This window comes from Hyperoodon ampullatus (genome assembly GCF_949752795.1).
Source record: "Hyperoodon ampullatus genome assembly, chromosome: X".
Taxonomy (NCBI): domain Eukaryota; kingdom Metazoa; phylum Chordata; class Mammalia; order Artiodactyla; family Ziphiidae; genus Hyperoodon; species Hyperoodon ampullatus.
The window spans coordinates 146,777,206-146,792,603 of record NC_136913.1 but is presented as its reverse complement, the minus strand read 5'-3'; positions in this window follow the sequence as shown (position 1 = coordinate 146,792,603).

Here is a 15,398-nt window from a genome sequence, read left to right as displayed (position 1 = left end):
TCCATGACAAGATTCCCAGATCATTGTGTTTTCTGGGGTCATGGAGCGTTGTGATGATAGTGGTCATGGAGCATTGTGATGACAGTGGTCATGGAGCATTGTGATGAGAATTTCTTGGAGCACTGAGCTGACAATATTCCTTGAGTATTGTGATGGCAGGGGTCATGGAGCATTGTGATGACAAGGGAATGGAGCATTCGGATGACAATGTCCTGGAGCATTGTGATGAGAAGACCATGGAGCATTGTGATGACAAGTCTCATGGAGCATTCTTATGAAAAGGGGCATGGAGCACTGTGATTACAGGGTTCTTGGAGAATTGTTATGACAAGGGTCATGGAGCCTTGTGATGACAACACCGTGGAACATTGTGATGGCAGGTGTCATGGAGCATTGTTATGACAGGGGTAATGGAGCATTGTGATGACAAGGGCATGGAATATTTGTTTGAAAAGTTTCATGGATTATTATGATGAGAGTGGGCATGGAGCATTGTGATGACAAGGGCACAGAACGATGGTGATTCATGGGTCATGGAGGATTGTAATGACAAGGGCATGGATCACTGTGATGAGAAAGGCATCGAGCATTGTGATGACAATCATCATGGAGCTTTGTGATGACAAGAGCAAGGAACAATGTGATGATAGGTTTCATGGAGCATTGTGATGACAATGGCATGGAGCATTGTGATGCCAAGGGTCATGGAGTTTGTGATGACAAAGGTCATGGAGCATTTTGATGACAAGAGCGTTGTGCATTGTGATGAGAAGGGCAGGGAGCATTGTGATGACAGGGTCATGGAGCAATTTGATGAAAATCGTCAGGGAACATTTTCATGACAGGGTTATGGAACATTGTGATGTCAGTGGTCATGGAGCATTATGATGATAAGGGCATGTATCATTTTGATGATAGGGGTCATGGAACATTGTGATGAAAGGGGTGAGGGAGTATTGAGATGAGTAGTAATGGAACATTGTGATATCAGTGGTGAGAGAGCATTTAGATGAGAAGTGCAAGGAGCATTGTGATGACAAGGTTTATGGAGCGTTGTGAAGATAAGGTTGTGGAGCATTGTGCTGACAAGCGCATGGATCATTGTGATGACAAGGGTCATGGAGCATTATGCTCACAACGGCATGGAGCATTGTGATGAAACGTGTTACAGAGAACTGTGATGATGAGGGAATGGACCATTGTGATGACAAAGGTCATAAAGCATTGTGATGACTGGATTCACGGAGAATTATGATGTGTGGGGTCATGAAGAATTGTGATGACAAGGGCATGGAGCATTGTGATAAGAAGGGCATGGAGCATTGGTCTGACAAGTTTCATTTATTATTGTGATGACATTCAGCATGGCGGATTGTGGTGACAAGGGCATGGAGTATTGTGATGAAAAGGTCATGGAGTATTGTGAAGACAGGTGTCAGGGAGCATTGTGATGACATATGTCATGTTCCATTGCGATGACAATGGCGTGGGGCATTGTGATGCCAAGTGTCATGGAGGAATGTGATGACAAAGATAATGGGACATTGTGATGATTAGGGCTTGGAACATTATGATCACAAGGGCCATTTAGAATCTTGATGAGAAGGTCGTGAAGCATTGTGATGACAAAGTCCTGGATTATTGTGTTGAGAAGACCATGGAGCCTTGTGATGACAAGTCTCATGGACCATACTGATGAAAAGAGGCATGGAGCATTGTGTTTACAGGGGTCTTGGAACATTGTGATGACAAGGGCATGGAGCATTGTGATGAGAAGGCCAAGGAGCATTCTGATGACATGCGTCATGGATCTTTGTGATGACAAGGGCATGGAGCATTGTGAATACAGGGGACTTGGAGCACTGTGATGACAAGGGCATGGAACATTGTGATGAGAAGGCCATGGAGCATTCTGATGGCATGTGTAAATGAGGTTTTTGATGAAAAGGGCATGGAGCATTGTAATTACAGTGGTCTTGGAGTATTGTGATGACAAGAGCCATGGAGCCTTGTGATTAAAAGGCCGTGGATCATTGTGATAGCAGGGGTCATGGAGCATTCTTATGACAGGTGTAATGGAGCACTGTGATGACTAGGGCATGGAGCATTGGTCTGAAAAGTTTCATGGATTATTGTGATGAGAGTGGGCATGGAGCATTCTGATGACAAGGGCAAGGAACACTGTGATACATGGGTCATGAAGGATTATAATGACAAGGACATGGAGCATTGTGATGAGAAGGGCATCGAGCATTGTGATGGCAAGCATCATGGAGCCTTGTGATGACAAGGGCATGGAACAATGTGATGAGAGCGTTCATGGAGCCTTGTGATCACAATGACATGGAGCATTGTGATGCCAATTGTCATGGAGATGTGTGACGACAAATGTCATGGAGCATTTTGATGACAAGTTCGTGGTGCATTGTGTTGTGAAGGGAAGGGAGCATTGTGATGACAGGGTCATGGAGCAATTTGATGAAACATGTCATGGAAGTTTTTGATGACAGGGGTTATGGAACATTGTGATGTCAGGGGTCATCGAACATTGTGATGATAAGTGCATGTAGCAATGTGATGACAGGGGTCATGGAACATTGTGATGACAGGGGTGAGGGAGTATTGTGATGACTTGTGATGGAACATAGTGATATCAGTTGTGAGAGAGCATTTTGTTGAGAAGTGCCTGGAGCATATTGATGACAAGGTTTATGGAGCATTGTGATGACAATATTGGGGAGCACAGTGATGACACCCGCATGGCACATTTTGATAACATGGGTCATGGAGCAATGTGCTGAGAAGCACATGGAGCATTGTGATGACAAGGGTCATGGAGCATTGTGCTGAGAAAGGCATAGAGCATTGTGATGACAATGGTCAGAGAGCATTGTGATGAAAAGTTCATGGAGCATTGTGGTGACAAAGGTCACAGAGAATTGTGATGATGAGGGCATGGACCATTGTGATGACAAAGTTCATGAAGCACTGTGATGACTGGAGTCACGGAGCATTGTGATGACAGGGGTCATGGAGAATTGTGATGACAAGGGTCATGCAACATAATGGTGACAAGCTTGTGGAGTATTGTGATGACAATGGCATGGATCATTGTGATGAACAGGGCATGGAGCATTGTGATGAAAAATGCATGGTGCCTTTTTATGACAGGGTTCAAGGAGCATTCTGACAACAAGTGTCAGGGAGCACTGTGATGACAAGTGTATTGAACATTGTGATGACAAAGCTCATGGAGCATTGTGATGACACGGGGATGGAGTATTGTGATGACAGGCATCATGGAGCGTTGTGATGACAAGTGTTGTGGAACAATGTGATCACAAGGTTTTGGAGCATTGTGATGACAGAGGTCATGGATCATTTTGATTTCAAGGAGCATGGAGCATTGTGATGAAAGGGGTCATGGAGCATTGTGATGACGTGTCATGGAGCATTGTGAAGACAAGTGCATGGAGCATTGTGAAGACAGGGGCATGGGACATTGGTCTTACAAGTTTCATGGATTACTGCAATGACAGTGGGAATGGTGCATTGTGATGACAAGGGCATGGAGCATGGTGATGACAAGGTAATGCAGTATTGTGAAGACAGGTGTCTGGGAGCATTGTGAAGACATAAGTCGTGGCCCATTGTGATGACAATGCCATGGAGTATTGTGATGCCAATTGTCATGGAGGTTTGTGATGACAAAGGTAATGGAGCATTGTGATGACAAGGGTCACGGAGCACTATGCTGACAGGGGCCTGGAGCATTGCGATGAAACCTGTCATGGAGCATTGTGCTGACAAAGGCATGGAGCATTGTGATGAAAATGTAATGTAGTATTTTGCTGACAAATGCATGGAGCATTTTGATGACAAGTGTCATGGAGCACTGTGATGACATGCGTCATGGAGCATTGTGATTACAGGGGTCATGAAGCATTGGGATGGCAAGGGCATGGATCATTCTGATGACAAGTGTCATGGAGCATTTTGATTACAAGGGTCCCGGATCATTGTGTTGTCTGGTGTCATGGAGCGTTGTGATGACTGTGGTCATGGAACATTGTGATGACAGGGGTCATGGAGCATTGTGATCAGAATTTCATGGAGCATTGGGCTGAAAATATTCATTGAGTATTATGATGGCAGGGGTCATGGAGCATTGTGGTGACAGTGGAAAGGAGCATTGTGATGACAAGGTCCTGGAGCATTGTGAGGAGAAGACCATGTAGCCTTGTGATGACAAGTATCATGGAACATTCTGATGAAAAGGGGTATGGAGCATTGTGATTACATGGGTCTTGGAGCATTGTGATGAATAGGGCATGGATGATTGTGATGGAAAAGCAAGGAGCCTTGTCATGAGAGGGTTCAAGGAGCATACTGACCATAAGTGTCAGGGAGCACTGTAATGACAAGTGTATTGAGCATTGTGATGACGATGGTCATGGAGCATTGTGATGAAAATGGCATGGAGTATTGTGAAGACAGGCATCATGGATCATTGTGATGTCAAGGGTTATGGAACATTGTGATTACAAGATTTTGGAGCATTGTGATGACAGGTCATGGATCATTTTGATTTCAAGGAGCATGGTGCATTGTGATGACAAGGGCATGAGGCAATGTGATCCAAAGTTTCATGGAGGATTTTGATGACAAGCGCATGGGGCATTGTGATGACAATGTCATGTAGCATTTTGCTGACAAAGGCATGGAGCATCGTGATGACAAGTTTCATGGAGCACTGTGAAGACAAGCATCACGGAGCATTGTGATTAGAGCGGGCATGGAGAATTGGGATGGCAAGGGCACGGATCATTGTGATGACAAGGGTCAGTGAGCATTTTGATGATAAAAGTCCCGGATTATTGTGTTGTAAGGGGTCATGGAGCATTGTGATGAAAGTGGTCATGGAGCATTGTGATGACAAGGGTCATGGAGATTTGTGATGAGAAGTTCATGGAGCATTGGGCTGAAAATGTTCATGGAGTATTGTGATGACAGGGGTCATGGAGCATTGTGGTGACAAGGGAATGGAGCATCGTGATGACAAGATCCTGGACCATTGTGATGAGAAGACTATGGAGCTTTGTGATGACAAGTCTCATGGAGCATTCTGATGAAATGGGGCATGGAGCATTGTGATTAAAGGAGCCTTGGAGCATTGTGATGACAAGGGCATGGAGCATTGTGATGAGAAGGCCATGGAGCATTCTGATGACATGCGTCATGAAGCACTGTGATGACCAGGGCATGGAGCATTGTGATTACAGGGGTCTTGGAGCATTGTGATGAAAACGGCATGGATCATTGTGATGAAAAAGCATGTAGCCTTGTCATGACAGGGTTCAAGGAGTATACTGATGACAATTGTCAGGGAGCATTGTGATGACCAGTGTATTGAGCATTGTGATGACAAAGGTCATGAGTATTGTGATGAGAAGACCGTGGATAATTGTGATGACGCGAATCATCGGGCGTTGTGAAGACAAGTGTTATGAACATTGTGATCACAACGGTTTGGAGCATTGTGATGACAGATGTCATGGAGCATTTTGATTTCATTGTGATGACAATAGCATGAAGCATTATGATGATGGGCATGGTGCATTGTGATGACAGGGTTCATGGAAAATTGAGATGAAAAGGGGCATGGAGAACTGTGATTACAGGGGTCTTGGAGCATTGTGATGACAAGGGCATGGAGCATTGTGATGAGAAGGCCATGGAGCATTCTGATGACCCGCATCATGGAGCTTTGTGATGACAAGGGCATGGAACATTGTGATTACAGGGTCTTGGAGCATTGTGATGACAAGTGTCATGGAGCATTGTGATGACAAGGCTGGGAAACACTGTGATGGCAGGGGTCATGGAGCATTGTTGTGACAGGGGTAATGGAGCATTGTTATTACAAGCGTATGGAGCATTGGTCTGAAAAGTTTCATGGATTATCGTGATGAGAGTGGGCATGGCACATTGTGATGACAAGGTCACACAACACTGTGTTACATGGGTCTTGGAGGATTGTAATGACAAGGGCATGGAGCATTGTGATGAGAAGGGCATCTAGCATTTTGATGACAAGCATCGTGGAGCTTTGTGATGACAAGGACATGGAAGCAATGTGATGAGAGGCTTCAGGAAGCACTGTGATGACAATGGCATGGAGCATTGTGATGCCAAGGATCATGAAGCTTTGTGATGACAAAGGTCATGGAGCATTTTGTTGACAAGTGCGTGGTGCATTATGTTGAGAAGGGCAGGGTGCATTGTGATGACAGGGTCATGGAGCAATTTGATGAAAAGTGTCATCGAACATTTTGATAAGAGGGGTTATGGAACATTGTGATGTCAGGGGTCATGGGGCATTGTGATGAAAAGCGTCATGGAGCATTTAGATGACAGGGATTATGGAACGTTGTGATATCAGGGGTCATCGAACATTGTGGTGATAAAGGCATGTAGCATTGTGATTACAGGGGTCATGGAACATTGTGATGACAGGGCTGAGGGAGTATTGTGATGACTAGTGATGGAACACTGTGATATCAGTGGTGAGAGAGCATTTTGATGAGAAGAGTATGGAGCATTGTGATGACAAAGTTTATGGAGCGTTGTGATGACAAGGTTGTGGAGCATTGTAATGACAAGCGCGTGGTGCATTGTTATGACATGTGTTATGAAGCACTGTGCTGACTAGCGCATGGAGCATTGTGATGAAAAGGGTCATGGAGCATTGTGCTGAGAAAGGCATGGAGCATTGTGATGACAAGGGTCACGGAGCATTGTGATCAAAAGTTCATGGAGCATCGTGTTGACAAAGGTCACAGAGACTTGTGATGACGAGGGCATGGAGCGTTTTGATGACAAAGGTCATGAATCATTGTTATGACTGGAGTCACGGAGCATTGTGATGACAGGGGACATGGAGCATTGTGATGACAGGTGTCATGGATCATTGTTATGACAAAGGTCATGGATCATTCTGATGACAAGCTTGTGGAGTAATGTAATGACAATGGCATGGATCATTGTGATGAAAAGGGCATGGAACATTGTGATGAAAAAGGCATGGAGCCTTTTCATGACAGTGTTCAAGGAGCATTCTGACGACAAGTGTCAGGGAGCATTGTGATGACAAGTGTATTGAGCATTGTGATGACAAAGGTCATGGAGCATTGTGATGACAGGCATCATGCAGCATTGTGATGACAATTGTTATGGAACATTGTGATGACAGAAGTCATGTATCATTTTCATTTCAAGGAGCATGGAGCATTGTGATGACAAGGGCATGAACCAATGTGAACCCAAGGTTAATGGAGGATTTTGATGACAATGGGAACGGAGTATTGTGATGACAAGCGCATGGAGCATTGTGATGACAAGGTTATGTAGCATTTTGCTGACAAATGCATGGAGCATTTTGATGACAATGGTCATGGAGCATTGTTTTTACAGGGGTCATGGAGCATTGGGATGGCAAAGACATGGATCATTGTGATGACAAGGGTCATGGAGCATTTTGATGACAAGAGTCCCGCATCTTTGTGTTGTCTGGTGTCATGGAGCGTTGTGATGACAGTGATCATGGAACATTGTGATGCCAGGGGTCATGGAGCATTGTGATGAGAAGTTCATGGAGTATTGGGTTGACAATATTCATTGAGTATTGTGGTGGCAGGGGTCTTGGAGCATTGTGATGACAAGGGAATATAGCATTGTGATGACAAGTCTCATGGAACATTCTGATGAAAAAGGGCATGGAGCATTTTGATTACAGGGTTCTTGGAGCATTGGGATGACAAGGGCATGGAGCATGGTGATGACAATGCCAGGAGCATTCTGATGACATGTGTCATGGAGCTTTGTGATGAAAAATGCACGGAGCATTGTGATTACAGGGGTCTTGGTGCATTGTGATGAAAAGTCCATGGATCATTGTGAGGAAAAGGCATGGAGCCTTGTCATGACAGGCTTCAAGGAGAATACTGATGACAAGTGTCAGGGAGCACTGTGATGACGAAGGTCATGGAGCATTGTGATGAGAAGACCATGGATAACTGTGATGACCAGCGTCATGGGGCATTGTGATGACAAGTGTTATGGAACATTGTGATCACAAGGGATTGGACCATTGTGATGACAGAGGTCATGGAGCATTTTGATTTCATTGTGATGACAATAGCATGAAGCTTTATGATGATGGGCATGGTGCATTGTGATGACAGTGTTCACGGAGAATTGAGATGAAAAGGGACATGGAGCCTTGGGATTACAGGGGTCTTGGAGCATTGTTATGACAAGGGTCATGGAGCCTTGTCATGACAACACCGTGGTACATTGTGATGGCACGGCTCATGGAGCATTGTTATGACAGGGGTAATGGAGCTTTGTGATGACAAGGACATGGAGCATTGGTTTGAAAAGTTTCATGGATTATTGTGACGAGAGTGGTCATGGAGCATTGTGATGACAAGGGCACAGAACACGGTGATACACGGGTTATGGAGGATTGAAATGACAAGGGCATGGATCATTGTGATGAGAATGGCACCGAGCATTGTGATGACAAGGGCCCAGAACACGGTGATACATGGGTTATGGAGTATTGTAATGACAAGGGGATGGATCATTGTAATGAGAAAGGCATCGAGCATTGTGATGACAAGCGTCATGGAGCTTTGTGATGACAAGGGCAAGGAGCAATGTGATGATAGGGTTCATGGAACAATTTGATGACAATGGCATGGAGCATTGTGATGCCAAGGGTCATGGAGATTTGTGAGGACAAAAGTCAATGAGCATTTTTATGACAAGAGCATTGTGCATTGTGATGAGAAGGGCAGGGAGCATTGTGATGACAGGTTCATGGAGCAATTTGATGAAAAGGGTCAGGGAACATTTTGATGATAGGGGTTATGGAACAGTGTGACGTCAATGGTCATGGAGCATTGTGATGATAAGCACATGTAGTATTTTGATGACACGGGTCCTGGAACATTGTGATGAAAGGGGTGAGGGAGAATTATGATCACTAGTGATGGAACATTGTGATATCAGTGGTGAGAGAGCATTTAGATGAGAAGTGCATGGAGAATTGTGATGACAAGGTTTATGGAGCATTTTGATGATAAGGTTGTGGAGCATTTAGATGACAAGTGCATGGCATATTATGATGACTTGTGTCTTGGAGCATTGTGCTGACAAGCGCATGGAGCCTTGTGATGACAATGACCATGGAGCATTGTGCTGACAAAGGCATGGAGCATTGTGATGACACGTGTTACAGAGCATTGTGATGATGAGGGAATTAACCATTGAGATGACAAAAATCATAAATCATTGTGATGACTGGATTCATGGAGCATTATGATGTGAGGGGTCATGGAGCATAGTGATTACAAGGGCATGGAGCACTGGAATGACAGGGGCATGGAGCATTGGTCTGACAAGTTTCATAGATTATTGCTATGACAGTGGGCGTGTCGCATTGTGATGACAAGGGAATGGAGCATTGTTATGACAAGGTCATGTAATATTGTGAAGACAGGTGTCAGGGAACATTGTGATGACATATGTCATGGTGCATTGTGAAGACAATGGCATGAAGCATTGTGATGCCAAGTGTCATGGAGGGTTGTGATGACAAATGTAATGGAGCATTGTGATGAGAAGACCATAAAGCCTTGTGATGACAAGTCTCATGGAACATTCTGATGAAAAGGGGCATGGAGCATTGTGATTACAGGGGTCTTGGAGCATTGTGAAGACAAGGGCATGGAGCATTGTTATGAGAAGGCCATGGAGCATTCCGATGACATTCATCATGGAGTTTTGTGAAGACAAGGGCATGGAGCATTGTGAATACGGGTGACTTGGAGCTTTGTGATGAAAAGGGCATGGATCATTGTGATGAAAAAGGCATGGAGCCTTGTCATGACAGGGTTCAAGGAGCATACTGACGACAAGGGTCAGGGACCATTATGATGGCATGAGTATTGAGAATTGTGATGACAAAGGTCATGGAGCATTGTGATGAGAAGACCATGGATAATTGTGATGACGAGCATCATGGGGCATTGTGATGACAAGTGTTATGGAATATCGTGATCACAAGTGTTTGGAGCACTGTGATGACACAGGTCATGGAGTATTTTGATTTCACTGTGTTGAAAATAGCATGAAGCATTATGATGATGGGCATGGTGCATTGTGATGACAAGGGTCATGGATCCTTGTGATGACAAGGTCATGGAGTATTGTGAAGACAGGTGTCAGGGAGCATTGTGATGACAATGGCATGGAGCATTGTGATGACAAGGTCATGCAGTATTTGAAGACAGGTGTCTGGGAGCATTTTGAAGACATAAGTCATGGCCCATTGTGATGACAATGCCATGGAGCGTTGTGATGCTAAGTGTCATGGAGGATTGTGATGACAAAGGTAATGGAGCATTTTGATGACAACGGTAATGGAGCATTTTGATGACAAGGGCTTGGAACATTGTGATGACAAGGGTCATGGAGAATTGTGATGACAAGGGCATGGAGCATTGTGATGAAAATGGCATGGAGCATTGTGGTGACAATGGTCACAGAGCCTTGTGTGACGAGGACATGGACCATTGTGAGGACAAATGTCATGAAGCATTGTGATGACTGGAGACACAGAGCATTGTGATGACAGGGGTCATGGAGCATTGTGCTGACAAAGGCATGGAGCTTTGTGATGACAAGGGTCACATAGCATTGTGATGAAAATTTCATGGAGCACTGTGGTGACAAGGATTACAGAGCCTTGTGTGACGAGGGCATGGACCATTGTGATGACAAAGGCCATGAAGCATTGTGATGACTGGAGTCATGGAGCATTGTGATGACAGGGCTCATGGAGCATTGTGATGGCAAGGGCATGGATCATTGTGATTACAAGTGTCATGGAGCATTTTGATGACAAGTGTCCCGGATCATTGTGTTGTCTGGTGTCATGGAGCGTTGTGATGACAGGGGTCATGGAGCATTGTGATCAGAAGTTCATGGAGCATTGGACTGACAGTATTCATTGAGTATTGTGATGGCATGGGTCATGGAGCATTGTGATGACAATGGAATGGAGCACTGTGATGACAAGGTCCTGGAGCATTGTGAGGAGAAGACCATGGAGCATTGTGATGACAAGTATCATGGAGCATTCTGATGAAAAGGGGCATGGAACATTGTGATTACATGGGTCTTGGAGCATTGTGAAGAATAGGGCATGGATGATTGTGATGAAAGATCATGGAGCCTTGTCATGAGAGGTTTCAAGGAGCATACTAACGACAAGTGTCAGGGAGCATTGTGATGACAAGTTTATTGAGCATTGTGATGACAAAGGTCATGGAGCATTGTGATGAGAGGACCATGGATAATTGTGATGATGAGCGTCATGGGGAGTTGTGATGACAAGTGTTATGGAACATTGTGAACACAATGGTTTGGAGCATTGTGATGACAGAGGTTATGGTGCATTTTGATTTCATTGTGATGACAATAGCATGAAGCATTATGATGATGGGCATGGTTCATTTTGATGACAGAGTTCATGGAGCATTGTGATGAAAAGTGCATGGAGCATTGTGATGAGAAGGCCATGGAGCTGTCTGATGACATGCGTCATAGTGCTTTGTGATAACAAGAGCATGGAGCAGTGTGATTACAGGGGTCTTGGAGCATTGTGATGACAAGGGTCATGGAGCCTTGTGATGACAAGGCCGTGGAACATTGTCATGACAGGGGTGTGGGAGTATTGTAATGACTAGTGACGAAACATTTTGATATCTGTGGTGAAAGAGCATTTTAATGAGAAGTGCAGGGAGCTTTGTGATGACAAGGTTTATGGAGCATTGGGATGACAAAGATGTGGAACACTGTGATGACAAGCGTATGGCATATTGTGATGACATGGGTCATGGAGCATTGTGCTGACAAGCGCATGGAGCATTGTGATGACAAGGGACATGGAGCACTCTGCTGACAAAGGCATGGAGCATTGTGATGACAAGGGTCACAGAGCATTGTGATGATAAGTTCATGGAGCATTATGGTGACAAAGTTCACAGAGCCCTGTGATTACGAGGGCATGGACCATTGTGATGACAAAGGTCAAGAAGGAGTGTGATGACTGGAGTCACGGAGCATTGTGATGACAAGGGCATGGAGAATTGTGATGACAGGGGCATGGAGCATTGGTCTGAGAAGTATCATGGATTATTGTGAGGAAAGTGTGCATGTCGCATTGTGATGACAAGGGCATGGAGCATTTTTATGACCAGGTCATGGATTATTGTGAAGACAGGTATCAGGGAGTATTGTGATGACATATGTCCTGGTGCATTGTGATGACAAATGTAATGGAGCATTGTGATGACAAAGACTTGGAGCATTTTGGTGACAATTGCCAATGAGAATTCTGATGACAAGGTCATGAAGCATAGTTATGACAAGCGCATGGAGCTTGCTATGACATGGGTCATGGAGCATTGCGATGACAAGTGCATGGAGCATGGTGATTAGAGGGGTCTTGGAGCATTGTGATGACAAGGGCAAGGAGCATGGTGATGACAATGCCATGGAGCATTCTGATGACATGCGTCCTGGAGATTTGTGATGACAAGGACATGGAGCATTGTGATTACAGGGGTCTTGGAGCATTGTGATGAAAAGTGCATGGATCATTGTGAGGAAAAGGCAAAGAGCCTTGTCATGATAGGTTTCAAGTAGCATACTGAAGACAAGTGTCAGGGAGCATTGTGATGACAAGTGTATTGAGCATTGTGTTGACAAAGGTCATGGAGCATTTTGATGAGGAGACCATGGATAATTGTGATGACGAGCGTCATGGCGCATTGTGATGACAAGTGTTATGGAACATTGTGATCAGAAGGATTTGGAACATTGTGATGACAGATGTCTTGGAGCATTTTGATTTCTTTGTGATGACAATAGCATGAAGAATTATGATGAAGGGCATGCTGCATTTTGATGACAGTGTTCATGGGGAATTGAAATGAAAAGTGGTATGGAGCATTGTGATTACAGGGGTCTTGGAGCATTGTGATGACAATGTTCATGGAGCCTTGTGATGACAACGCCGTGGAACATTGTGATGGCAGGGGTAATGGAGCATTGTTATGACAGGGGTAATGGAGCATTGTGATGACAAGGGCATGGAGCATTGGTTTGAAAAGTTTCATGTATTATTGTGATGAGTGTGGTCATGGAGCTTTGTGATGACAAGGGCAGGGAACACGGTGATACATGGGTCATGGAGGATTGTAATGACAAGGCATGGATCATTGTGATGAGAAAGGCATCGAGCATTGTGATGACAAGCGTCATGGAGATTTGGGAGGACAAGTGCATGGAGTAATGTGATGAGATGTTTCATGGAGCATTGTGATGACAATGGAATGGAGCATTGTGATGCCAAGGGTCATGGAGGTTTGTGATGACAAATGTAATGGAGCATTTTGATGACAAGGGCGTGGTGCATTGTGATGAGTAGGGCAGGGAGCATTCTGATGACAGGTTCATGGAACAATTTGATGGAAAGGGTCAGGGAATATTTTGATGACAGGGGTTATGGAACATTGTGATGTCAGTGGTCATGGAGCATTGTGATGATAAGGGCATGTAGCATTTTGATGACAGGAGTCATGGAACATTGTGATGACAGTGTTGAGGGAGTATTGTGATAACTGATGATGGAACATTGTGATATCAGTGGTGAGAGAGCATTTAGATGAGAAGTGCATGGAGCATTGTGATGACAAGGTTGTGGAGCATTGTGATGACAAGTGCATGGCACATTGTGATGACATGTGTCTTGGAACATTGTGCTGACAAGCGCATGGAGCATTGTGATGACACGTGTTACAGAGCATTGTGATAACGAGGGAATTAACCATTGTGATGAAAATGTTCATAAAGCATTGTGATGGCTGGAGTCAGGGAGCTTTATGATTTGAGGGGTCATGGAGCATTGTGATTACAAGGGCATGGAGCATTGGTCTGACAATTTTCATGAATTATTGCTATGAGAGTGGACAGGGCACATTGTGATGAAAAGGGCCTGGAACATAGTTATGACAAGGTCATGTAGTATTGTGAAGACAGGTGTCAGGGAGCACTGTGATGACATATGTCATGGAGCATTGTGATGCCAAGTGTCATGGAGGATTGTGATTACAAATGTAATGGAGCCTTGTGATGCCAATTGTCATGGAGGATTGTGATGACAAAGGTAATGGAGCATTGTGATGACAATTTCATTTAGAATTGTGAAGAAATGGGTCATGGAGCATTGTGATGACAAGGACATGGAGCATTGTGATGACAAGGGCCATTGAGAATTTTGATGCAAACGTCGTGAAGCATTGTGATGACAAGCGCACGGAGCTTGGTATGACAGGGGACATGGAGCATTGCTTTGAAAAGTGCATGGAGAACTGTGATGACAACACCACGTAACATTGTGATGAGAAGTGTCATGGAGTATTGTGATGACAAGGACGTGGAGAATTGTGATGACAAGGGACATGGAGCATTGTGAAGACTAGGGCATGGAGCCTAGTGATGGCAAGACCGTGGAGCAGTGTGATGAGAAGGCCATGGATAATTGTGATGACGAAAGTCATGGAGCACTATAATGACAAGGGGCATGGAGCATTGTGATGACAGGTGTCATGGAGCACTGTAATGACAGGGGTCAAGGAGCATTGTGATGACATGGGTCATGGAGCATTCTGATGACAAGTTTGTGGAGTTTTGTGATGACAATGGCCTGGAGCATAGTGATGAAAAGGGCATGGAACATTGTGATGAAAAAGGCATGGAGCCTTTTCATGACAGGTTTCAAGGAGCATTCTGAAGACAAATGTCAGGGAGCATTGTGATGACAAGGGCATGGAGCATGGTGATGAGAAGGCCATGGAGCATTCTGATGATATGGGTCATGGAGCTTTGTGATGACAAGGGCATGGAGCATTGTGATTACAGGGGTCTTGGAGAATGGTGATGAAAAGTGCATGGATCATTGTGATGAAAAAGGCATGGAGCCTTGTCATGACAGGGTTCAAGGAGAATACTGATGACAAATGTCAGGAAGCATTGTGATGATAAGTGTATTGAGCATTGTGATGACAAAGGCCATGGAGCATTGTGATGAGAAGGCCATGGATAATTGTGATGAGGAGCGTCATGGGGCATTGTGATGACAAGTGTTATGGAACATTGTGATCAGAAGGGTTTGGTGCATTGTGATGACAGAGGTCATTGAGCATTTTGATTTCATTGTGATGAAAATAGCATGAAATATTATGGTGATGGGCACGGTGCATTGT